The sequence below is a fragment of the Micropterus dolomieu genome, linkage group LG08, assembly GCF_021292245.1.
Source record: "Micropterus dolomieu isolate WLL.071019.BEF.003 ecotype Adirondacks linkage group LG08, ASM2129224v1, whole genome shotgun sequence".
In the NCBI taxonomy this organism is placed as follows: domain Eukaryota; kingdom Metazoa; phylum Chordata; class Actinopteri; order Centrarchiformes; family Centrarchidae; genus Micropterus; species Micropterus dolomieu.
In genome coordinates this window covers 4,814,323-4,840,326 of record NC_060157.1, presented here as the reverse complement: position 1 = coordinate 4,840,326, position 26,004 = coordinate 4,814,323, and the positions used below count along the sequence as shown (strand labels likewise).

Below are 26,004 nucleotides of genomic sequence, written 5' to 3'. Positions count from 1 at the left end.
ACACACACAAACAATAAGTCTGTTAGTGTTAGCCTGTATAAGAGTTTGTACGTTCTTGTGGCCAGCTACTATCATCTACTATTTTGACTGAGTTCTTATTTATTTGTAAATTTATTTTGTTTGATGACAATCCATACATGTGCAGCTGGATAGTTTCAGACAGTGTCAGTTTTCACAGTGGGTCCCACAGTACTCACCACAAACCACTGGATCATGACAAAGCTGGGCTTGTTGTTGGCGTCAGTGAATCTGTACTGGCAGGGGATCTGAGCTGAGTCACCCAGGTACACCTCAACAGTCTCATGCATGGTCACCTCCACCTTGGCCCATGCTGAAAAACACAGAGATATGCGCATAAATCAACTTCATGCTTTCTGTCCCATGGTCCAATAACATTCATGAACCACTCACAACCATCACACAGAATTCAAGTCAACACAAAAATGGCATTTTACTGTGACTTTGTTCTTTCTTACCTACATCTAATTCTAATTTTGACCCTCAACCTTAATTAAATTCTAAACTGCATTGTGTTTGGCAGATGACTGACTGTCTTCAAAGCACAACCTGGAGCCAGTCTGCCATGTTAGCAGAACAAAGAAGAAAAGGCTTCTTGTCCACATGGCATAATTTTCTTCTCCCTTCTGCCTGGCTCACTGTAACCACAAAACCACATCTTGGCCAGAAAATCAGTTCCCTAGGCATCATTGGGGGAATGCATGCATGGGAAGGCAAGCCAGTTTGACACTGGGCTGTTGATTCAGACAGCCAAGTGCTTTTTCAGCCATGTTGGACTTGGCTGTGGTTATAGAGGGGCCAGCTCACACAGTGACAAAGAAAAACAAGATGGCACAAAAAGTCTAATTTTCTCTGTTTAATCTGGTTTGGAGTTGTTATGCAAGATGGTAAAGTATACGTCCCCTCGTTTCCTCTCCCCCTTACACTGTCAGGTGTCACGGTGTAATGTTCAGTGGATTTACTGTCATATGTTGTCAATGACCATTTTAGTACAGCCTCTTTTCTCGCCTGCTTCTCCTGCTTTTGATTATCTACATTGTCGACAGGACTTTTGTTTAGAGGTACAGAACAGCACAAAACCAAAACTACTTCCTCCTCTGTCATTTACTTCTCCCAGTATGATCGTTGAGTATCTCTGCAAACCAGTTCTTCTTGAATAAGATCAGTGTACTTTGATTTAGTACTATCACCGTCTGTGTTTGAAGAGACAGATGATGTACATTTTTACATGCTAGCAGTGGAGTTCAACAAATGGTGGGGTCAGTCACTCAATAAGATATATTTTGTACTAAAAAGGTGATTTCTAATGATTTTGGTAACTGCAGTCCAGTTGTCAGATAAATGTAGCGGAGTAAAAGTACATTCCCCCCTGAAATGTACAGTAGTAGACAGCAGAATGTCCAACAGTGTTATAGAAGTGCAGATGTATAGAAGTGCTTACAGTAGTCAACTGTATTATGTTTATTGATATTATTGTAGGCTACTACTGAGCAGCTGGGAAAACATAATAGGAAAACATACATTTACTCTAACCAGATCCTGAGCGGCATCAAAAAAACCCAAATTTTACTGTTTTTCAAAAAATAAAGGAAAAACAATTAGCAAGGGCTAGCCCTCAGTGTCCTCATGTGTTTTCAGCGTTGGTTGAAACAGACCAAGCATGAAAAGAGCTGTAAGAATCCAGTTGCCACCCTGCTGCCTCTATTCAGCCGGCTGCTCCCCCATCACCACCCGGCACCCCCCCAACACCAATCAAACTCTTTTTTTTTTTTTTTCTTTCTGTCCCTCCCTCCTTTGCCTGGGCCTATGCGCAGCCAACCATTCCTTTAAGACAACGGGCACGCCATTGTTCCCCCACCTGGGTGGACCACATCCCCCCTTCACACACATTCACCCCACCCACCAGTCAGCCAAAAGATGCTAAACCAAAGGTTAAAAACAGTTCATCGTGTCCTGAAGTTGTTGTTCACTGCGACAAAGATGACATAAGAAGGCTTTGAGACAAGAAACAGATTATGGAGGCTGGAGAGGAAAACATATCACAGAAGTCAGTGTAAAAAATGTTGCGTCTCTTTGGGGACGTGCTGCTAACTTTTCAGCTAATCCGATTAGCACTGGGGGGTTGCTGGGGATTTGTCTTCCAAAGCCAACCTGGGACCGGCCTTATCTGTTCCTGTTGTGACTTTATGCTGCATGGACTAAAGCACAAACACACATGACCCATGATCTATGGACCCTGACAACCAAAACTGGTGCCTGTGGGTGTGTGTGTGTGCGCATACATTTGTGGCTGTCTGCTGTCTGGGCCTGGATGATATAGAGCTAATTCATTCAGAAAAAAAAACACACCACTCCAGAATATTTGGATGTGTTGACAGGATCATGCCTGTAACTGGACAACATGGCCCCATATGACTGGCCTGTTAGAGGGATGATCAACAGAAGGGGCCAGGGACAGAGACTTTCCCGGTTCAACAACAAAGACAATAACATTTCAAATGGCAGATTAACTTCTCCACTGAATGTTGATTTGTTCACAAAATGCAGCTGCGAGATTATCCATTGTTTAAATCATTATTGTCATTGTTAAATTAACAGTATAATGTTGATTTCCGAACACAAGTAGGCAGCTGTACGTGAACTTTGTCTAAAAATTTTTAACCTTGTCAGAGGCGTAGCTCTAGGGATGGCAATGTTGGCCAGTCAGTCCGTCCACTACTTTGGCCCACACTGAAATTTTTTGAAAACACATTAGATAGATTGCCATGAGTTTTTGTACAGACATTCATGTTCCCCAGAGGATGAATCTTACTGATTTTATTGACCTCCTGACTTTTCCTTTAGCGCCTCTATCAGGTCAGTTGTTTGTTTTGCCAAATACTTGCTTTGTTTTACCAAATGCCTGCAGGCCAAACTAATGACATTCTACACATTTAATGTTTATAATTAGCAAATGTAAGCTTGCTAATATGTCAAACTGAGATGGTGAACATTACCCGGTAAACAAAAATAAAACAATCTCTCTTCATGTTACGAAGTATTTCAGCTGATAGCATGAAAGATCTCAACTGGTGCCACAAATTCATTCTTAGAAATTATCTCATATGTTTAGAGTGATTACTGTAAAGCCTTAAAATTAATTTTGTAATGATGTATGCTGTTATGTAGCACTTTTAACAACTCTAACACATCTATTGAGAAGGCAGAGCATGTTAGAGGGGATACAGACAGAATTAAGAGAATAAAGAGAGACGACAAATTGGTATTCTGTACTTCCATTCAAAGCAAATAGAGACAGATTCACACAATACTCTCACATACAAATCAGACAATGACAGACATAATGAGGGGGATCCTTCCTGGACAGCTTCTGCATTCAGTCGCTCATTATGCACCCAACACACAGACAATGCCCTCAGACACTAACTAAAGTGGTCACCATTATTGGCTTTCCCATTTGATTAAGACTGTCAGCTTAGGTCTCCAGTATATCTGCAGCTCCACCACTGATAAGAGTCCAAATCACCTCTGACGCAACAAACCAGCCTCATTTACTCACGCTAATCCCCCACATGCCTGGTGAGCCATGAAATGAGACTGAATGCTTCTGAGAACATAAAAACATTTTGTAATTAATGATCTATAAACCCACATGTCTGCCGGACATGTCAAGCTGGTTTTTGGGGAGGGGAGTATAAAAGAAAGATCTGGAATATTTTCATTTGATGTAAGCCATAGAAAACACAGTATCTAGGATTCTGAGGATGATATAGGTTAAAATACATTTTGGAACAAGCACGTACATCATATTCTGCATATGAAATGTCATCCATTTTATTCCATATACACATTTTGGGAAAGAAAATCTGCTTTTCTGAAGGAAATGTAGGAGCAGATAAGCGTTTCAGACTTTTTCAGGACCTGGTGACTCCCTGAATAAAAGTTGTGTGTGGACATCGCGAGTCCCTCAGAGAGTGTAGGGTGTAAAAAGCTAGCATGTAAGTGTGGATGACAGGGAGGAGGATTTCTCAATACGCAACCCTGGTGTGGTGCCGAACACCTGGGGGACACTGTGTACTGCCTCACATCAAAGAGTACAGACACACACATTCACACACAGTGAAAGCATACAGCCCTACAGTGGAGATGAGAGCTCCTTGTCCGACTGATGCGTCTGTGCTTTCAGAAGCAGCATCTGGCACAAATCTCCCAGCAGCCTGTTCCCTGGGTGACAGTCAGTGGCAATGAAGGGTCCAGGCTTTATTCTTTCACATAGAGAGATAAGGAAGTGCTGCAAATCTCCTCAAAGGCACTTCGTTATGCATCACTGATCCCCCCTTTCATGCAGCAGAGCATATCACAGTTCCAGCTCGGGACCTTCATGATCGCACTCAGGTTAAGACTATTGGAAGTGTATGGGGATGATACTGACCTTTCATTCAGAAGACTTTGCATTGTGCAAACTTAGCAGTAGTCGGTTTCTTTTGCAGTTGCACCTGTTCCATAATTTCCTAACTCCTAACAATCCCACATGCACCAGTGTAGGTGGAGTGATGCAACCGAAGTGCTGTATGCAGATCAGGCAGCACAGTGCAATTTGGTACTCATTTGGCATGATAATACATGAGTTTTGAGGCTGCACAGAACAATTTTTGCAACATTTCTGAGATTGTAGTTGCTGATTCCAAATGATTCGAACGAGTCTGGAGTTGTGCTCATTGATGGCTGCTGAACAAACAACTGACCAATCAGAGCTTTGTTGAAAGAATGAAGAATGTGGATAAGATGGCTCAAGCTGTACAGGTAAACTCACAGAAAACCCTTCAATCAGATGAGATGTTATAGTCTTTTGAGGCATATTTGTGATGTGTGATTTTGGGCTGTATAAATAAAACTGACTTAACTAAATTGTGAACATTATAACGTTTTGCATAACGGGAAAACTTTTGCTGCCTTGTGCTGAAAACTTAGTGGTGTCTGTGCAGACATTTGTTTGCCCGTGGCTGTTTTTTTCCTACTATATTTATATAGCAAGTAATCTAAAGTTAACATATTTGTATTAAATGTGTCAACAAAATTAAATCTGAGTTTCTGAGTTTATGCTCATTATAGGAAATCTGCCCTGGCATCTTAACTCTCAAAGATCTGCCTGTAAACCCACACATGACTTATACATGTTGCCATGCTGGCAATCTTTCTCAAATTGTTTTAGGGGTTTCACTATATCTTCCAACCTCTAACAAACGGTCTGCTCACTTTTAAAGAATTGCTAATCATTCCTGCTGGTTAGCTACTTCTTCAGCAGCTGCATACATTTTTAATCATCACACCCAATGGGTGAGATTTCATTAAAGGAGTTACATGAATGTTTTATGTATGCTTGTATCTGATGTTCAGCAGTGAGTGTGGCTTGTTCCTCTGCATCCACTACCCATCAATAGACCCCCTACAGAGCTGCTGGGCTCTGGCATACAGGTTGCTCCACAGCCACAGGATGACTAATTAAAGGTCAACAGGCTAAACACTGTATCTACATAGGAGGGAGGGAGGGTCCTTTAGCTATCAGCAAAAAGCAAATCTGGAGAATTAGCCTACAGTAAAACAGTTTCCTAAAAACTAAATTTAGCAGTCATGTGTACCTCATTGCTAGAAACTCAACCCCACAGCTAAAAACATGGAAATACAATACAAATTTATTATCTACTCATTCGCTTCCATTCCAAAAACAGACCCAATCCAACTAGGCCTATAATAAGTGCGCATTTATCCTTATGTAGTATCTGAATGCTTGTACCTGGATGGTGTCTAAATATAGTAACAATATCACTCAAGTGATTGTTGAGACTGGGAACAAGACATCTTCAGTTCCAAAGTCCAGAAATACCCCTGACCACATTGCTCCAGTTCTGAGGGAAACACTTAGTGTAATTCTGTTTGGTTTCCATTTCAAATATAAATATCAATTCAAGGATACATGATTGGATTTCCTTCCCCTAAATGGACTGGTATGTTTGGACAAACTACAAACCACAAGAATGGAGCATGTTCTGACCTATCAAGAAATTCAGGCATCAAAACAACCACATATATGAAGCTTTGGAACCATTTCCATTGATTGATCTAACATTCAACTACATGTCGAGTGATCGCACTTCACTGAAGGTATACAAAATGACATTTCGAGGAAGACAAAATCTGGAAACAGCGGTGATTCCTTCTTCGTCTCATATTAAAGTGTGTGAAAGACGAGACATTAGGAAAAAGGGGCCAGGTATGAGGCCTCAGATGTTATTCTAACACTTTAAATAGGAGACCTTTTTTCCCCAATCAAACCTCTGACGACAGCACGCTGACTTGCTGCTGTACTCCAACAAAGGCCTTCTTATACCAGCGCATGGTCATCATCATAGTGCTGAAACTAGCTACGAACTAGGTGCCAACTAAATCAGCTTTCTCTCAATCATCTAGCAGAAAGGGCCAGCCTTAGGTAATCACTTCCATTTCAATCTTCAGAAACCAAAAGCTCTGCTCATTTTAAATACAAAAAGTCACTGTTATAAGAGCATCAGACATATTCAGTACTATTTTTGGACACTTGTACCTTCTTTTGATAGTCGACAGTGTAGATACAGACAGGAATTATGCAGAAAGTGATGGTTATGACCCCTAGAGCCAGTACTATTTTACTTCAAACCACAATGATGTACTGTGTTTGCAGGGTTTGAAATCAAAGAAAAAGAATCAAATGTACAGACTACTTATGCAGTAATTGGCTGGTGACCAAGTAAAAACACATAAAGGAGAGTACACAGTTACAAAGAGGAGTTGTCAAGTCAGGGAGCTATATTGATCCTGATTGGAGAAAGTGTTGCAGAGGTATATTCCACTTCATTTGATCCTATGGCAGAAATTATAACCTAACTGAGGTCAGTGTTTCTGACAGAAATGCAGCATTGTTAAAATTATCTACTCACTACTATAGGAAACTGAAGAGATTCATGATTTATAGACACCCGATCTCCTGATGTCAGCCACTTTTCCACTGGCTTCTGCAATTCTGCAGTCTCTTGCTGAGGGTTTCTTTCATCTGTCTTTCTGAATAAGTGAAACATGTTTCTGGTGTTTACGTGGGTAATTTCAAGGAAGTAACATTTAATGAACTAAATGTAATGAAGCTTCTGTGAAAGTTCAATAATTTCTCTCACATTTCTATTTCTTTCCATTCCATCTTCTCCATTACTTCCACCTTCCCGAACTGTCAAAGGTCTTTCATTCACAATTCTGATGTCACTATATCTGACCAATCATCTTTCTGCCTACGTACCTTAAGCCAACCAGTCCTTGGATGCTGTTGTAAATATCATTGCAATTCTGTCATTTTGTCTTTCAGACAGACCTAGTATTGCCAATCCACCATCTCCCCCTCACAACCATTACATTTAGGACCTTCCATCACATTTTAGAGTTTCTATCATCTACCTGCTGGCTTTAGTCACTCTAAGCATCCTGTACTATCAACTATCTTTATTTGCTTAATGAATATGCTTCACATTGCATGTAGTCTAATTGCCAAATTCTTTCTTTGTTTCAACCTGAATGAATACTGTTACACATTGTTATTGAGCAAATCATACACTTACACTGCAGCAGATAGCAAGAGAGAATGTCTACAAAAACAATAGGATGGATCATTAATTCCTCTGGTCTTCATACCCATCATTTTGTTCAATAATCGTTTTCTGATACAGCCTCATATTGTACTTGATGAGTCGGCTCAGTTTTTACACCAAAATCTTAAAGAGGTGGTATTATGCTTTTTGGCTTTTTCCTGTCTAGTTAAAATCTGAGTTCATAGTAGGTCTGAACAACAAGAGCTTTCTTCATTTAGGCCATTAGAAATATTTTTCTTTTATTTCTCCCTTCATATTATGGAGACAATTAAAGTCAGAGAGATTAGAAGAGTCTGTCAGCAAGAAACATGTTTTACATAATTTATCCTCATTTCTATTCAGTCACATGTGAGGCTGGTCAGTCTGTGTTTAGTCTAAAGAGATGACAATAAAACATAGTAAACACATAGCCTAAGGAGTCGGACAATAAACTGCACCAAAGTCTCTAATGAAGCAAGCAAAGGAAAATAAAGCCGCTCATCCAGCCGATCTCACCTACTGCATCGGATGAAAGCAGCCACCGGCTCCGCGAGTAAAATCAGCTGATGAAAGTATGAATGAAAGCCGCTACGCAAAAAAAGGGCGTCGGATTGATCTGATGGAACGCAGTGATCTATCGGTGACAGGTGATGTGACTTGCAAATAAACTGTATGCAGTGGTGTGAAAGGATATCTGAAGAGGAAATAAACAGAAAGGCTAAAACTGAGCGGACTTTGATATGAGTTACATCATTTCAATTTCCCTGAAACATTTAGCCTAATAAATCCCAAAACAACATGACCATATTCTGGGTTTATAATATATACATATATAATAATGAATGAATCAATAAATATAAATGCAGATAATATAAGCATTGTGCCAGTAGAAATGATCATCTGAGCAGGACATACAGTAGGCCTAACCTATAATTATTATGTGCAGGTGTTCCATAGAGAATCGTGCTGCTCTGCACTGAAAACTGAGACTTTATTAGTATCAACACAGTGCACATGTGTGCAGACACAAACCCCATCAAAAGTGTGTACAATTGTTAGAGCCGACTGACAGCTGATACAGCTGCGATCAGCTGCCGCCATCATCAGAAACGGACGTTGCTTCATGTGACACGTCGGAGGAAAGGACATCTCATGTCTCTAAAAACATATTTCCTCTTTCTTCTCTCCTGGCTTGGTTTCCTTGCCTCTCTCCATGTAAAAAATGAAAATTAAACCATGTAAACCTGTTCTGGTACAGCCCCTAAATGAGATTTTGAACCTGAAAATAAGCATAATACCACTTCTTTAAACAATTTACTTTAATGCTGATTGCAAGCTACACCTCTATCACACACACAAACATACACTCTCAGATAAATCGCAAACGCTTCCATTGCTGTTAATGTGCATCTGTTTGTGTGCATTCATATTTGTTTGAACTGTTTTATATTGTTTTGTGGGTCTGTGTCTTTTTGTATCTGACTGTATTAGCATTCATACTGTGCCTGTCCAACAACAAAGGCCTATTTGTGCACTCCCTCTCTCTCCTCTTATCCCATCTACCAGACATGAGGCGAGCTGTCGGGCGAGTGTGCCACACCTAATTCACCGGGATCAAAACAGCGAACCCCAGCCCCCCCAAATCTCCCGCTGAGAAGCTTAATGCTCTCAAAGAGAATATCAGAGTGATCACAGGTGCACTGCTGTGTTAATGAGGAAGAGAGGCTACTCCCTGTGCCCAGGCCAGTCCTGCACCTCCCCCCCTCCAACTTACACACACACACAAACTCTACATGATTCGAAAGCAGTGTTGTTTGGGCTGTATTAAATAATAATCTCAAATCCGTTGGCAAGTCCCCATCAAACCCCATCTGAAACCCACAGTCCTCGATAACCACGCCTGCTTTCCACAGCGACTGGCCAGGTGTGAAAATGGGCAGATCTCCAATCACTTTACAAACTCTCCACATTCCTGCTGCTACAACTGACCACATTCACAGCTGAACTACAGTGATCCCCCATGTGTTGGTAGTGATAAGAGAAAGTGTGCTTTCAGAAGAGAAGAGTGTGAAACCTGGACCAGACAGACGTGGACGTGACAAAGATTTTCAAATCATAACCGATTTTAAAAACGTGGAATACTGCGGATATAATGAAAGAAATAACAATTTTTTTTATATTTTAATCTTAAAAACCTCACACCCCACACCATTCAGTGTAGACACAGAACCATACACTTGACATTAATTTAGAGTGGCACTTCCATAGATTTTGCATCTCACAGAAACTTGCGTGATCGACCGTGACTTCAGACATAAACAGACATGGAGGCAGACTGTCGTTGTCTGCTTGTGTGTGCTATGTTTTGCACATAAAAACAAAACAGCAGATGTACTCATGGCTGAGAAGAGTGACTCATGGTTTACACGTTTATTCATTTTATTGCACAAGCAAATAAACAACACGGTTACACTTCCCAGACAACTCGCTCTCATTGCCCGTTTCTGATTGGAAGATCCCCGATTTCTAATCATCTTTACGATTTGAAAACCGCGAGCCTCCGATCCAGTCGTTGACCTTAAAACTGTGTCCCATGTCTGTAAACCCCTCACACTTAAGGGTTATTGGGCCAATTACCTATTCCAACCACCCTCAGCTCAGGAACACAAACATTGCATCAAATATGAAAACAAATTGTGTTTTCATATTTGAAGCAATGTATATGCGGACACATACGCAGCTATTCTGAGAGAAGAGAAAGATGAAAAGCACTGATATGAAGGTCTGCATGTTTGCGTGGTTGGTATTTCTGTTGTGGAATCTTATCAACCAAATCAGTAAAGCTGAGCTCTACAAGTCTCCGTTCCAATCAGATGGACGTGGCAAATATTCAGGTAGCAGAATGGTGTTTAGAATCCAGTTGAGTTTAGAGGCTTGGAGAACACCTTACTTATACATTATATGTTGTTTGTTTCCTTTAATTTGTCATTGACTGTGATGCTACCCAACTACATGAAACACATGCATTATGAGTGCCCAGCCTTCCAGTCTTTTTTTAAAGCTCTCAGTAGATGGGTTACCTTTTAAATAGCACTTTCACACATGGTCATCTACTGTCTGCTTGACCATGTATGGCAGATATCTAACTGTGATCACCCCCTTACCACCCACCGTCCATGTGGGAGGTCCACCCAAACTAAAACAAATTGACTTTTTGATTGTTACACCCTACAAAGGTTGCAACTACGAATTATTTTGATTATCAATAAATCTACAGATTATTTTCTCAATTAATCATTTGGTCTAAACACTTACGACGAATTTGGACAATACACTTTCTAGGATTTATTACATTGGTGGTAAAAACTTATGCCTGGTGCAAACTAGAGGATTTTAAAATCTAAAACCAATTTTAAAAACATGTGATACCACAGACATAACGAAAGAAATAACACGTTTTTTATATTTTAATCTTAAGAATGCACACCCCATTACATTCAGTCAAGACACAGGACCACACACTTGGCGTTAATTAGAGTGGCAATTCCAGGGAGCAAGCGTGAATTCAGACATAAACAAACATGGAGGCAGACTGTCATTGTCAGCTAGTTGCATTTGTGTGTGCTATGTTAGCACAGAAAAACAAAATAAAGAGTATAAAACTGAGGATGAACTCATGGCTGAGAAAAGGGATTCAGCAGCAGAGGTCATTTACATCTGTGAATCGAAAAAATAACCCACTTTTAATAGTTAAAAAGTTTAACAAAATAATCTCTCGATTTAAATGTAATCGAGGTAAAGTGTTCAATGTATGGCTGGACGAAAGGACCTAAAATCAAAATCACGATTAATTGGTGACACTTCCCGGTCAGATTGTTCTCATTGGCTGTTGCAGGTTTCTAATCGAAGGCTCCCCTCACACTACAGGATCATCAGCCTCGGCCCCCCCGTGATTGTCAGGTGGGGAGATTCTGTCCCAAAATCAGCCCAATTATCCTCTAGTGTTTACCATTATCAGGTTTCTCTTAAACCCTTAGCTTAATTAAGGAAACCAATTTACTTGTTTCCATGAGATTTAAGAAATCAGAAAGCCAAAAGTAATCTGGTTACTTCAATACAATCATGCCCGTCTAAAATCTGTTGCGTTTTCATATTTGAAGCAATGTTTGAGCAGACATGCATGCAGCTGATCTGAGAGAAGAGAAAGATAAAAAGGTCTGCATATGTTTGTGTTGGTTGGTATTCCTTTGCTGGAATCTTATCAACCAAATCACTAAAACTCTATCAATCTCGTTTTAGCTTCTAGACTGCACCAGATTCAAAAAACAAAATTTTTAAGATTAGATTAGACTTTCTGATGTCAATGTTTTGTCTTGTTAATCAGTAATCTTTTGTTAGGTTAGCTTTGTGGATGTTCTATGGCTGGGATAAAGAGAGTGCAGCCCAGACAGTGTCAGGCATCGCAGGGTGGGGGAGGGAAACTTGTTGAGGATGGCGGCAATGGGGAGCAAACAAAGCCCATGTGGGCTTTAGCTTGAAAAGATTTTACAATTTAAGGCAGCAATCATTTTATTTTGCATCCCATCCATCATGATAGGCCAGGTAAACTATAGAAATACAGCCCTCGTATTTAATTTGCCAACACAGTGCGTTACCAAATGACTGCATTGTTTTTTCGCAGTGTCAGTATGAAAATGGCACAAGCCCACAGAAAGCTGGGCCACGTAATTAATCAACTAATTCTTTCAGCTCTACTAATTACATTACTGTTATTATTAAGGGAGGACAATATGTACGTATTGTTTTCCGATTTCCCCCAGGAATGTGGGTTGTTGTGTTTGTGTGCATATAAACAGTCTGTGGGAGTCAAAGGTTCAAAACACGTTCACCTTCACAACAACCTTATTGACACATCTCACTGATCTAAACTTGTGTATTTTCACAACAAACTTGCCCCGTATTTCATGTCAAAACACGGTGCTCGGCTCAAGGATATAATAAATTTTCTCCTTTTACTCTTACGGGAGTCACATGCCTGCAGTCGGTCAGACACAATGTCAAACACAATGATATATCTGTCTTCAGAACTCATAACCAGTTGCACTGTTTGATATGAGAATTGTGAGCAGCTCAACGCCTACTTTATCTTGATCTCTAGACTGGGAGACTCCAGTTCTCAGGGCTCAGTAGACAATATCCACCACTTGTTTTATTCTCTTGGCCACAGCAATGCCAAGACCTTGAGCCAGCGCTGTGGTTATGACTGCATTCCCAGTCGTCGAGTGGCACTGTGTCCTGCTGGGCTGGGGAGGATGGAGGAGGTGGGGTTCATGTTGACACAAGCAGCTGTGAACAATAGTAATGTCGCCCCCATTCCCATACTGTGGAGGACAGGGGCAGCTGGGTAGGGGAGCGCCCCAACAACACCTGTGGGCAGCCCATTTGTCAAGTGATTTGTGGGAAGGAGCATAGGAGAAGTGAGTAGAGAGGAAGGAGGGCAAATAGGGGTGTGTGTGTGTGTGTGTGTGTGTGTGTGTGTGTGTGTGTGTGTGTGTGTGTGTGTGTGTGTGTGTGTGTGTGTGTGTGTGTGTGTGTGTGTGTGTGTGTGTATAGGGGGCTGGAGGGATGCGGGGGTGGTGTTACTTAGAAGAGAATTATCACAGGACCACACACAATGAAATGCGTGTTGATTTCCTTCTCACACACACCTGTGTATCTATAAAGAAATCTCGCACTTCCTCTAACCCTCTCCCAACTCATGCTATGTTCAAGTACTGCCGAAAAGTAAGACATTCCACAATTTATTTATTTTTTTTTTACTGGTCAACAAAATGATCCTCAAAGCTGATCAATCATGCATAAAAGTCACCCAGTGACATCTGACAAAAGGCCCACAATTCGTACTTTCAACCAGAGAACAGACAGGCTATCAAAGGAATTATTCTACCTACTCTATATATGAACCTGTGTTTACATGCACAAATACACACAACAATGTATAGCATTCAACTGTACTTTCTATGTACTCAAAGGTTGTTTCTTAGATCTGCTTCACCCTTCAGTCAGAGTAAATAGTTCAACCTGAGTTTAATGGAAAATTCTAGTAATCACAATTTGGGTCTTAAAGCTGCACTAATCAATAGTTTTATATTAACAGTGGACCAAATGACTGTGTGTAATGTGAAAGGGGTCATTTACATGAACCCACAGAGATTTATCACCCGACTCTGCAGTTCTCCTTTGTGCTACAGGGCGTTTTAGCATCTTTCAGCTCATTGGTTTGGTTTTACTGCTTGAAAATTTACTGTTTTGGTTTACTGAAAAATGAATTCAATCAATTGTATGCTACCTTACCAGCACCATAAAGCAGACAGACAAAGTTATCAACCAACTGATGAACACAGTGCAACAATTAGCAGCTAAAGAGCCAGATTTTTCCATCAGAAGTTAGTAGAGACCTAAAATAGAGCTAATAAGAGTGAATATTGGACGTACATTCATTAGGTAAATGAAACATGACTTTGAATGAATGCTAACATTGCTCTGTGTCTGCTAGGTATGTAAAAAAGGCTGTTTACTGTTAACATGTTCACCATAACAAGGTGGTGAATGTGTGTGATGTATTTGCAGCTCGTTTTGCTGACATAAAGTGGCCAATAAGTGTATTAGTGGTATTCAAATTTTCATAGTTTTTATCATCATTTGTATCCGTTATGATATTAACATTGTCCTCAAAGTAATTACTGAGATCTATAGTAGCAAGAAACACGAGCAGTCAGACAATCAGACAGTTTGCAAATAATGCAAAAGTTTAGCCAGATTGTCTAAACCACTTTCTTTGTTGCTAATAATCCTCTATTTCACAAGAGTGTGTGTACAACGGATGTCAGTCTGTAATGTTTACAACAGACCGTTTGGGTCACAATATTATTATTTGCCTTTGTTTTCTCTAAATAAGTTTGGCTAAACTGGGCTTTTGTCTGAAATCTGTCTGATCGTTTGACTACTCATCTTTCTTGATCCGTTGCAGAGAGTCGCAGTTACCAGTTCATCGAGTGGGAAACTGCTGTTTAGAGGGACTCTGCCTGGTGGAGTGCTTTTAAAAATACTTCATTTGTATTTAACATCTACCAAATAGAATAAAAGTCACAATATCAGTCGACACAAGTGGCATATATATATATATATATATATATATATATATATATATATATATATAAATAAATAAAACAATACATAACAAGAATCCATACACACAAGAGCTCATGAGACAAAAGTGTGATAACCCAATTTTATGCGGAAACATGTATAAATTAACTTCCACAGTCAGGCACACTGGGAAAATCCTCTGCTCAGAACACTCCTCTTTGATTAGGCGGTTGATCTTTTAACAGTGTCCAATATCAGGGCTAAGGGAGTGGGGGGGGATTTGATATTTAAGCATCTCTTTATCCTCTCCCTTTTGAAATGTCAAGTTCAAAGATCCAGACCAGCGGCCTTGATCTGTGAGCTAAGACGATCTAGAGAATTATCCAGCAACTCCTAACCGTCATCACACGGCAGAGACGACCACAGCTTTGTGGCGAGTCACAAGGAGTGTTATTAACTGATTATATTAAAGTCTGTAAACAGGCTTTTGATGTTTGTTCCTCGTGCTCTGAACAGACTTGCTTAACCAAAGTGTTTTATCTGTAGTGAAATGCTCATTGTGTGTTTGAGACTTTTCTAATTGAATCTGGACATTTTCAATTAGGACACTTTCCCAAGCAGTCTCTCTGATGTTACACTCATGTAACATCACAGTGTGTGCAAGTCAGTTTGTGTTATTTTTGAAGACATATATAAAAAGCTTTTGATGTCTGTAATGAAGACAAAGGATGGATATGCTGCTCTACAATGTGGAGTAGAGTGCTAGTGTCAGTGACTGAAGTACTGCCAGTTCATTTGGAGCCAAATAGAGCCTGATGTCCTGCTGAACGGGAGCCAAACCAGGCAATGCACCGAAAATAACACTAATATGCCAAAGATAAAGCAGAGCCAATGTTGTGTTTTTCACCTTAGATGAACATATAATGTTTATAAATCTTAAAGTAAAGTGTTACCAAAGTTATTATTGGTTTTGTGTGTGGTATACTTGGACAGAACCAAGAAGGGAACAGTCAAAGTAGTCATATTCAGTCTTTATGGCTTGGAGAATTCCTGCTTTGATCAAGTTTTTGAGCTGGATGGATTATACTTGTTTACCTAAGACAGTTTTTATCAGCACAAGATGCTGCTGATTTGCCCGACGACATTTCTTGTATGCTAAGTGTTCGGCACAAGAGTTCAGTCTGTGAAGTGCTTGAGAATCGATTCAGCTCAGTTAGACACGTACAAGACTGATCAGCTAGTATTTAGATGATAAGATGATCAAATGCTTATAGCAAATGCTCATGGCAGACTGATTCATCTGAACAATGGCAGTTGCCTACAACATAGGAAAACACAAGGGGATGAACAAGAGAACATGGAGGCAACTCTGAATGCTGAATCAGAGCTGAATAAAGTTGAAAAATTAAGCTTATTCAGTGAAGTTTGAAAAGTTACAAAGTAGGTCAAAAGTGAAGTTAAATCAAGTCCCGAAGTATGAACTCATTTTGTGGCCAGCTCAGAGTTTCATGAGGTGAGGCTTCATCTATCACTACGAACACGTCAGCACCTTTGACAGCATGACTGCCTCTTATTAAGGGGACTCTCCACTGATTTTACACATGAGGGTTAGTTTTCTCAGTGTGGAGAGAACTACTGAGTATATGGAAATGGTTTTATAATGTCTTCTGTGGCTCTGGAGGAGCTGAGAAAACCCGGACAATGTCATTTGGATATTTCATCTTCTGCTGCTTTGGTTTTGACCATGCTTTTTTTAAATGCATTTCACAAGTCACCAAACTTTATGGAATTTCAGCACTAAATCACTGCAGTACTCAGTGAATACCAAATAGAAAAGATACAGGCAAATATTAAAAGGACAGGTCTGTGATATTCAAGACAGGATAAGGAAGTCTTTTCATGAGATTTACAGACAATAACAAAAATATAGAGAACTGCCAGCCTTAACCTTCACGCAGACAGGTCCTGAGAAATTTGAGTCGGTTCCTAACGACTAATCTGTAGGATTAATGTATCTGTAGAAAAATTCTTTTAGCTGACGGCTAATCTCTCTCACCTCGTGGCACTCGCTGTTCTCCAGCTATGAGTTAGAGTTACTGATGGAAACCTATTCAATGTGCCACTCAAACTTTTTCAGAATTCACTTACACCATAAGTCTTTTGGCATTTTGCATACTGCTAGCAGAAAAGGATGGGGAGGGGAGGTAGGAGATGTATGTTGTTGTCACATAATATCTTTGCCGCAGGCTAACAATGCACTGCATGGTTGTGGCCCAGTCGTTAAGAATCACTGATCTAAATGACAATCCCAGTAGGTGGTGAGATATAAAGAATTGATGGTCAGAACAGGCTTTAAATCCACTCAAGAACATGACACGAAGATCACAATCTAAATGAATCATCTACAGCCATCTTACAGTGTTACATGTCTGCAGCATTTCATACTCCTGCACTATTATTTGCCATGTGTTATGTAGCCTTTAACAAACACAAGTGTCTTTTTTTCAGGCTTGTCAATATCAGTGTTCCTGGTCTCCGCTGGGCAGCAGATGCCAAGCTGGCTGGAGGTGGAGGAAGCCCATGGCGTCATGAATCCTCCAGCTCTGCAGGGCGCTTTGCAGAGTCACAGATTTCATCAGTAGGTTTGCTGCTTGTCAGCCTTTGTGTATTTTTGGACGTGGTTTCCAAAAGATTTATTCAACTTAATGAATGTAGCTAGCTGACATCGTGTATAGAGTAAGGGATGTTAAGAAACACAACTGTGCAGCTGATGACTGTGCAGCACTACAGGAGGCATCGCTTAGTAAATGGGACTTTGGATGTGGTCTGTTATATCGATATGACTGCATATTAGATAAGCATGACATATGCTGCAACTTAAACATGTGGCTTATCCCTCCCCCACCGGGGTCTTAAAGATATACAAACACACTTTATGTAGCAGTTACTGGGTTCTGTGAGGCAGCTTGTACATACTACCAGGAAGAATAAGTTGGCAAGAAATAAATATAGCAATGACTGCTAATTCATAATATGGCCAATCTAACTTTAATGGGTACTTTCTGCTGCCACTAAAACCTACAAAATAAAAAAGGCAACAAAATATTGTCTAAAAATAGTTTAATATTTTCTGCTACAGTGTGGTGTAATAAACCTTACATGTAGGCTTTCTATAAGAAAGTAATTTGGTTAAACCACACAATTACACAATTAAATGAATTAAATGAAAGCTGACATTCAGAAGTCCGATTCATGACAACACTGTATGGTTCCTCAGTGTTACAATACTTAACTCTATCAATTCCATCCATTTTCAGACACTTATCCAGGTAAGGGTCACTTTCACAACAGGGCAAGCAGAGCAGCCAAGAAGTGTGTTTCCCCAGCAACCTCATCCAGCTCCTCCAATCGCCATGGGGGGATTTCCCTGCCAGATGCCCAAACCACCTCGAATGACTCCTCTCAATGTGGAGAGGTTGCAGTCTGGCACTGGGGTCTGCTTTTGTCACCCTCTGATGATGTCAGAAGAACTACAGGGAGACGTTAGCTAATATAAGATTCATGTTTTCGTCTTCACCTTGAGGGATGCTGAGAGGTTTTTCTGCTGTCACAGCTGAGAAGTGCATTTAGGACTGCCAAAAATCATTTCCCAGAACACAAAGACTATTATGGAGTCGGAGGGTAAAAAGTCACACAAGCCAACCTGCAGAGAAACCTCACTTTGGCCGTTGCATTGTTTCTTTCTTGTCCGAAAGTGTGTATTTGCTGTGTAGTTCATGCAGTAATTCAACAGCACAACAGCCTCTGTGCAAGTCCTGCTCACTGCTTTATGAGAGGTCTAACTTGACATTTTGACAGGAAAGAAAGATGTCCAAAATGAAAAGTGTTCATCCTTGAATATCCACAGCAAACTTCAGGCCAACACCTTGTCATGACCAAAGTGAGAGCAACTTCAAAATAATTAGAAATGATCACATTTTTGGCACTGGGCAAAACTGTCCGATGCTAAACAGACAAACGGACGAACTGAATGCATGAAGTGATACTTCACTGCAGAAATTTCAATAAAATTTTCCAGCCAATCTGCACAGATCGCACCAATTATTTTGGTCGCACATACTGTTCTGCCTGCAATAACACACACCAATTTTATTTTGTTTGGAGCATAACGCTGGCTGCCACAGAGCTAGATAATCCATCACGGTAAGCATGATGTCTTAATTTGGTTTTGATTCATGTATTTTATTAGTGTTTCCAGCTACGAAATATTTTACAAACATGGTTTTGGTCCAGCTTTATCATACTCCTGTTTTAAATTGTTAGAACTTACAGGTAGAACTGACACTGTATTTTTGTATTTGTCAAGAATAACAGCAATTCTGTGAAATCAATTAATCTATTTAAATTACTGATAACTTTGATACTCAACTTTATATCTCACTTCAACCAGGATGGTGCTTGCGAACAGCCAACCACAGCCTTTATCTAATAAGTAGTAATTTAGAAAGTCTTCTAACCAGTTTTTACATTGCATGGGACAGCCTTGACACGTCTTTATTCTAAAATTGCAGTTGTAGAAGAAACCCCACAGGGCAGATTCCAGACCCTAAAGTTGAGCTGCAGAGGCAGATCACATTACAGCTTTCATCAGACACATCTTCAGAAGGGGCTGACAGTGTCCGACAGCCACTAAACTACCTCAAAAGTCAACTTTGCACCAAGGCTCGTTAATAAGTCCTGTCTGTGACTTCACACATCACAGACATCACCCCTGAGTGTCTGATTCTTATCTCTGAACAAAGCCTGTTATCACATCCCATATCAAGATCTTTGACATTTCTCAACAAAGCCCCACAACAACTCAGGCAAACCAAACATCTACTCTAAAAAAGCTCATGTTACTCCATCGCATACTGTGGAATCCATTTTAAAGACTTTCAAAGTTTGAAAAGGACACATTTGTTTGATCTTTTCCAATTCAAATTCAGCTCATCTTACTTCGAACTGCCAGGCATCTGTCTAAAATTCCTCCCACACATGTACTCTATAACTTCTGGTAGTTGGATGAAGAGTGAGAAAATGCATACAGATTCTGAAAATAAAAGGTTCTTTAGAAAATTAACCTTCATGAATGTTCATTTTGCCCAAACCCCAATCAATCTGTCTCAAGTTTGATATTATGCACCGTAATAAATAGGGCTGGTTATCGAACCTGAGTCCTTTTTTTGATACTGTGTCCAGAGTACCAAAACTGCATCTGGTCAGATCTGTGATCTTGTTTACTTTGATATATTCAGATTTAAATCAAACTTTTGCCAGCTATAGACTGTTGCATTTTTGTATGCTGCTTGTGTTTAAACATTTGAAAACTTTGACTTCTTAAATTAAAAAAGAGTGAGAGTTCAAAAAAAGATTCATTCTTGATGTTGGAAATATTTTGACAAGAATTTTTGTCAAAGAAAAAAAGATTGTTTATTAAAAATGTGTTGATTCATTAAAGCAAGATATCGAGATATATATTAAGTATAAGTATCTACACAAAATTTTGGGTATCATTAGTATGTGTTTAGAAACATCTATTAAAGGTTTATGATGATGATACCCAGCCCTAGTAATAAGCATTTCACACACTACAGATTTAAACCACTTATACTTGTGTTTAGTGATGAATTAGGGATTTATTTATTAGTTGATTGACATAAACTTAAATCGGCAACGATTCGGATAAGTGACTAAGAAAGTAATTTTTACACAAAAGAAAAAAAAAAACTGGTTTCAGCTTCTGAAATGTGAATATTTGCTGGTTGATATCTTTTGGTCGTTTTTTAATATTTTCTGACATTTTATAAACCAATTAATCAATGATTCTAGAAAATAATATCCAGATTACTCGTTAATGAAAATGATCAATATTTGTAGTCTTGCTTGTGTTATAATGCAGAAAAACAGACAGAAAAGGAGATATTGTTGACAAATTCCACTGTCCGATCAACAGTTGTTGCTGGTTTTCTGCCACCAGCTCATTTTCTGCCTGTCTTGGTTCTCCTAAGGGACACTTAAACAAAGAGATGAGCCCTCTGGGGAATCTGGCAAACAAATGCCCTGCAACCACTAACTCTACAACAGAAAAAAACAAACATAATTAGTCCTGCACTATGAATCAGCAGAGGGGGAGAGTCCCACACAAAGCATGAAATGTGAGTTAAATCTGGCCCTGTACCATTCCACTGATCTCTGGGCCTCAGGGGTTGGGATAGCATTTACAGACAGCTGACACAAGACCCTGAGCTCCAGCTCTATGCATGATATCATACACAGACATCCCCTCCACCCCTTCATACAAAGTTAATTTTAAAAAGCACGTACAGTTTTCTTATGTTAACACTGGATGTTGCGGATAGTGTGCAGATTTCATGCTAAATTCACTAGGTAAACCTGAAAAGTTTCAAAAAGCAGTCATCAGCCTATTTAAGACTGAGGACAACTAAGTTCTAAACCTACAGTTGGATGCTTAGTTTATAGTAATAAACAGAATAATCAGACAAAAACACTGCCAGATGTATGCCATATCCATGGCATGGCACAGCCCATTAGCACAAGAGGCAAACACCATGAAAGACGGTCTGGTTAGCCCTGAGGTCGTCATGAATATTCATATGCATATGTACACGCTGAACACAGAGATGTCTTTTCACCATCAAAGTCAGTCTGGATTTAAACCGACTTCATTTTAATTTGACGACAGATGTGAATGCAAGTTGATGTGACTGCAACTGACTGGCACAGTGCCAGACATCATGAGCTTTATCAATTAAACTGGATTGACATATTTAAAAAATAAAAATAAAAGATATATTGTCTAATCATGTGATCGGGTGGTAAATGCATTGCACAACATTTAACAAAGTTTCTTTTTAGTATATTAGATATATTGTACAAACTCTGGTACAGATATGTAGGCCTATGGTTCCCTACCAGATAAATTGCAATAACTAACTTGCGTTTGCAGGGCAAAATTTCACTTTGTCTTTTAATTTGTTTTGACCATATCCCTCCCCTAAGATTGTGAACATGGTAAACACTGTGTGTACTAAACACCAACAAGTTAGCATTGTCATTGTGTGCATGTTAGCATTCTGACATTAGCATGTAGCTCAAAGCACAGCTGTGCCTATGTAGGCTACTGCCTCATAGAGCTGCTAGCATGGCTACAGAATCTTGTTGTGAACTTCCTCTCAACCTGCCTCAAGAGTTTAAATTTTTAGTTTTCAAATTATGTAAAAGAGAACTCTAGTTAGACAATTTGAAATAGGTAGTAATCCATTACAATAATTATTTGTTTACTTATTTTCTCAAAATAATGTAGTTGTCAACAGGGGATGTTTGAAACATCAGAGATTTTAAATAACATTAACGTACAGGCATTTTGTGGGAAGGCCAATTTCTATGAACTATTATTGAACTACTGAAATATTCATGACATATATATGTATCATGTACACATACATATATAATTCATTATTGTCCAAAACCCCATAAAAACACCAATACCATGGAGCTAACTATATCAGGCTTTGGATGAACAGACAAAAATACCTGTTAGTAGCAACAATTCATTGCTGATTTCAGTTTTTTTTTTTTTTCATGGGATTTTGTAGACAATAAAAACTACAGAATTCTGGCAGCTTTTTCCTTTTAATGGATATTAATTTATTGATTAATATATCATTACACACACACGTTGGTTGCTCATGTCAATGTCAAATGCATCACTTCATATCTTATGTTTGTGTAAATGTCTATCCACAATAAAATAATGCTAAAGTGATCACATTCAAAGCCTTCTGAACTAGTCAAAAAATTAAAAAAGATGCTTATCCACACGTTTCTTTTGCTCTGAATCGAAACACTGGAACCCTGCCTCAAGTGTCTTTGGTTGAAAACAATACAGACTCTGAAACATAAAGAAGTTATTTTGGTGGCTGTCATAATAAATGACTTTTACCATCCTGTGCTCTTTGACCCTTTAATGTCCATAAAAATACAGACTTTACCTGCTGGATTTACTATTGTGTTACTTGCGTAATATGTACTCAAGATATCACTTTGCAACTTAATCCTGGTGATGAGCTGAATGCTACACTAAATATATTTTGCAGGCTCCAGGTGACGCTGACACATTGGTTTGGCAGTTTGGCATAAACATAAGAGCAAAAGAAATCAGAGGACTTTGCATTCCTCAAAACAATGACGTGGTCTTGGGGGGACGCCTTGAGCAAATTCTAAAGACAAGTCGGTGGCATCTATATTGTTCCAAGAAGAAACGTATCTCATATCCATTACAAGAAAACAGACGTAAAGATTCAAGTGAGATCTCTAACAAATGACATACTGCTGTAGTCACATTTCATTTACACCTAAACCCCTCAGGATTTATAGGTATCTGTGTTTGCCACCCACCAGGAGCAAAAGAGTTGACCCTTTATATTAATCCCTGATTAATGGGGAACTTTGCTCTGAAGATGCAGTACTCCAGGTTATTCAGTCTTGGGGTCATGATATTACAGGAAATTAAAACATTTTGACAAACAACATTTATACATTTCCAAAGAATTTTAAAATTCTTTCAATTTCTGTATAATCCATCTTATCCTAGATCTTATTGGCTTATCATAGATATACTGTATTATATGGTCATATGTCAGCCTATAGGTAACTTATAACCAGTGTATGTCACCATTTCAGTTACATGTGTTCCAGTAGTTTATATTTGACTTCATTTTTCAATTGTGACTTGTCCTGATCAGTATGTATCTTGGTTACAATTCTAGTAATAGTTTTGGGTAATTTTAGGAAATGTCTTCTCATCTTACTCTCAGCAAGAAAATGAAACTACTATTGTGTAATGTATAATATATAATAAATAAAATGAAAATATGAACCTTAGGTTTTTTTAAGAATTAAACAAATAAGATACAACACATTAGAGGTTTAGAGGTGCTGGTAGGTTTCCTTCATACAGAGCCAGTCCAGCTGTTTTTTCATTTCCAGTCTGTAAACTAAGCTAAAAATAGCCAGGCGCTGGAGGTAGCTTCATATTTACCTTACAGACATGACGTGTTATCGATCTTCTCATTTAATTCTCAGCAAGAAAGAGAATAAGCGTATTTCCACAAATAATATTCTTTGAACGCCAAATATTAATATGCGCATTAATCCAGTGTCTTAATAGATTTATTATCAACTTTCAATTTCATTAGTTTCCAATTTTTCAACATTTGGGTTTCAAAATGTACAAATGTGTAACTCACTACAATGATCTGGGTTGCACTGCCAGGTAGAAGAAAAACACCGTTAGAGCCAAAAATGAACTGTTCTGAAATCAAATTTTTGTTTGGCATTAGCATTGCTGGTTTGGACATGTTGAAGGTACAGACTTCCAGTTTCTTGAAAGACAGGCTTTCCATGTGGGTGGTATGTTATATAGTGCCAGCTGTACGTGCAAAGCTTCAAAGCTTGATAACTAAAAAAGCTACCATGACATTAACTTTAATTTTACAGGAATATTCTTATCAATGCTTAATTACTAAAATCCATAGACTATTAATTAACAGACCGGGGATAGTGAGCTCTTTCGCTCCAACACCATGTCACACATTTATTAAGTTAATCCTACCCTTTATTTGCATAAAGCTCTTTCCTGTGTGCTCTACTGTGTCAGTCAGAATTGTTGACAACAACAAGAGCAAAGTAAATATTCCCAGGCTCCGTCCGCTGCACTCAAAAAGGAGGGGGCATGAGAGAGGTGTGTGAGGAGACACAGGATGGGGGGCACTGCTCTGAAAAGGGCGGGAAGGAGGCAAAGACCATTGTGGTGTAGAATTTCTCTGTAACGTGAGCCCCTGCTTATTGCCCCCCAGCAGAATGTGCCTTGTCCGATGGATTGCACATCAGGTGCGTGCAGCTGCTGGTGAAGCTCTGTTTGCAGACCAAAGAGGGAGAGAAGTGGGAAAAGGAGGAAGGAAAGGCTTCTCAATGAAGGCAATACTGGAGATTTTATGCCTCTCTGACTGGCACTAACGGGACCCTTGCCAAGACTTGGATTGTGGCCCAAGAGACTGCCATGTGTCCCACAGATGGGCCTTCTAAATATGAAGGGACGTCATGTACAGATGGCCAATTTTGCCTGTGCAGAGTTTAGAGACAAATGGCCAAATCTGGCAAAGACTGAAATAGGACTAATGAATGTGTTATTTTAAAACAAAGAAAACAAGACTGTCTTATTTTATATGCATGTACACATCTAAATATATGCACGGTCTCACATATGCATTCATAACTGTAGTATGTTTAGCCTAAATAATGAGTGACAATATAGAAAGTGTGAAAATAGGTTCACCTAGTGTTATTTCTATTACAGAGGAAACAAACTTAGCCAGCTTCTGGTTTACATTGTTACTCTGTGCTGTTATGTAGCATATGTGTCTTTTAATCTTCTTCAAGCACTTTGTTTTTAAAAGTTACATATTAAAAGTTGTTTATTGTTGTCTAAAGACAAAGATTGCACTGCTCATGAGTGTGCACTTTAAAGTAGAAAATAATATTGCAACGTGTGGACATATTTACGTCTAAACACAACAGCAACATTCAAGCTTCACAAAGTAACTTTGTAGAAACTGTCTGATTACATTAACCTCAAGAGAAACAGAGTAGAGGGGATACATCACCCAACAAAGGCCACATACGCCTCATCTCACAACTAAATTGATCACGACACACTTCAGGATCTGTCTAATGTACTGAGGTGACAATGACTTATTGATTACATTATATGCTCAACCATGCTTTTAGTGTGGCTATTAATTCAGACTGTTGTGTGTTTTTTTTTTTTTTATTCTTAGTTCTGCGGGTAGCTTTCTCACAACACTCGCTGGAACCGATTCAGATTCCACATATTATGTATATATCTGTTTTGTTCATGTCAGTGTTTCCCATACATTGATTTATTTGTGACTGCTCGCCACAATATCAACACATATTGATTTTAAAATTTTTTGTTAACTAGGCCTATTTAAAATCGTATAGGATTGTAGAGCTACGTGCAGGTTAGGTTCACTTAGTTCACGTTAGAATATAGCTGGGCAGTCAAGGTTAGCAGGCAGTATATAGCCGGTAGCCAATATCGACT

At 39.2% G+C, this 26,004-nt stretch overlaps 1 protein-coding gene and 1 long non-coding RNA gene across 6 annotated transcripts in view; both read right to left on the bottom strand.

The window, feature by feature from the left end:
* The window catches only part of oprl1 (opiate receptor-like 1), a 176,942-nt gene that overhangs the window by 27,514 nt on the left and 123,424 nt on the right, over positions 1 to 26,004 (bottom strand). The gene's annotated exons all lie outside the window — the stretch shown is intronic.
* LOC123975426 overlaps positions 204 to 26,004 on the bottom strand; it is a 55,061-nt gene continuing 29,260 nt past the window's right edge. For all 4 annotated transcript variants that reach the window (XR_006826057.1, XR_006826058.1, XR_006826056.1 and 1 more), the window contains exon 3: positions 204 to 331. This is a non-coding gene — a long non-coding RNA (uncharacterized LOC123975426). The remainder of the gene's footprint in view (positions 332 to 26,004) is intronic.